Genomic DNA, 2,168 nt, shown 5'->3' on the forward strand with positions numbered 1-2,168 from the left:
GGACTAGCTTTGTGCACATATAAACTGACAGTGCCTTACTTCATGCCTTTGCTACATACTTTTCACTTCTTGTCCTGGGGTTTCTTTGATACAATGCATGGATCATCTGTGGGTATCCACTCAGTACTCAACTCATGGAAGTTAACCCACATGTGACTACTCTTTGGCCAGTTGGGGACAAGCACCAAAGAATACCTTGTTACCCCTTTATACTCTGGGAAGCCAGTTCTCAGATATATTTCTAAAGGTTCTTCAGGGGCACTTGCGTGGCTCAGTTGATTAAGCATCTGACTCTTGGTTTTGGCTCAGGTCATGATCTCGCAGTTTAGGAGATAGAGCCCCACATAGGGCCCTGCACTGACAATGTGGATGCTGCCTAGGATTCTCTGTCTCCCTCTGCCTGTCTCCAGCTCAGGAGAGCACTCACACGCACGTGTACTCTTTCTCACTCTCAAAAATAAATAAATAAACATTAAAAAAAATAACATTTCTTCATATGGACCTGTAGGATTGAGCACAATTATCCATTGCATAATCAACTTGATAATGCACCCCCCAACCCATACTGCCTTAATCCTGTCCTTGTTTTACACCCTTTGTTTCTCACTATTGCTTCCTATGATCACTTCCCAATTTAACTACCTACATCAAGCCATTTTCTCAATAGAAAATGGCAAGAACTCAATGAAGACTAGATTATGGTCTCAGATATTTCAGGAATGAAGGTTTGTGGCACTACACCCATTCAACTAAAATCTAGCAGAGGGTAAGGGAAATGTGAACCAGATAGCAAAAGAAAAATTTGTGATGATAATCTTTGACCTAGTAGCCAGATACAGAGCCAAGGACTGTAGCAATTATGTATATTTCATGTTGATTGATTATTTTTCTCCCCTTTCCCTGATACCTTATACGAAAGGTGATCATGAAAAATATTACAATTAAAGTTCCCATTTAAATCATGACTGAATGACATTATTCCATCACTATATGGTAGCTGATGGAACTTTGTGTCTCCTCAATGTTAGGGATGATTTCTTCATCTAAATAAAGGGCAAAAATGGATGCTATGTGGCAAAAGTAGGGAACACACCAGTTTCTGTTCATTTCCTGACTCAGATTCATTCCCTACCCTTTCTTGCCTTCTCTATATCAAAAAGGCTGACCTGGAATACAAAAATGCTGATTCAAAGGGGCACATGCACCCCAATGTTTATAGAAGCATTATCAACAATAGTTAAATTATGGAAACAGCTCAAATTTCCATCAACTGATGAATGGATAAACAATATGTGGTATACATATGCAATGGAATACTACTCAGCAATCAAAGAGAATGAAACCTTGCCATTTGCAACAACATGGATGGAACTGGAGGGTATGATGCTAAGCAAAATAAGTCAGAGAAAGACAAATATCATATGATTTCACTCATGTGGAATTTAAGAAATACAACAGATGAACATAGGGGAAGGGAAGGAGAAATAACATAAAAAACAGAGAGGTAGGTAACCATAGGAGACTCTTAAGCACAGAGAAAAAAATGAGAGTTGCTGGAGGGGAGGCAGGTTGTGGGATGGGCTGAATGGGTGATGGGCATTAAGGATGGCACTTGTTGTGTTACATATAGTACTGGGTGTTATATGTAAGTGATGGGTTCTACTGGGTTCTACTCCTGAAGCCAGGACTACACTATATATTAACTAACTGGAATTTAAATTGAAAAGGGAGGAGGAGAAAGAGGTTGATCTCTATGAATTACATCACTAGAGCTTCCCTGATGACTGGTTTCTAGTAGGAGTTGGCCAAGGGAAGGGACTGACAAATGACTGGATGGCAGAAGAAGAGAAAAGTGGCATTTTTTCCCTGATCTCTCCCTGTCTGGCACCATTATCTCTGGTGGCAGCCACATCCCTCTCAATTACAGCTCCCACCAGGCTCTGGTCACACTATTTCCTTTTCCTGTCTCAGAAGAATAATGGTTTCTCATTGTTGCTAGTCTGAATGCCAAGCCATGCCCTGTTTGTCTTTGTAAGTGTGCCTACCCTTACCCTAGTAAAGTTCTTCATTTGAACTATCTGCGCGCGCACACACACACACACACACACACAAAGATGCCAAGGTACAGCACATTGTCATCTCACTGTAAATGACTCCTCTATGAAGAA

Source organism: Lynx canadensis, chromosome B4 (genome assembly GCF_007474595.2).
Source record: "Lynx canadensis isolate LIC74 chromosome B4, mLynCan4.pri.v2, whole genome shotgun sequence".
In the NCBI taxonomy this organism is placed as follows: domain Eukaryota; kingdom Metazoa; phylum Chordata; class Mammalia; order Carnivora; family Felidae; genus Lynx; species Lynx canadensis.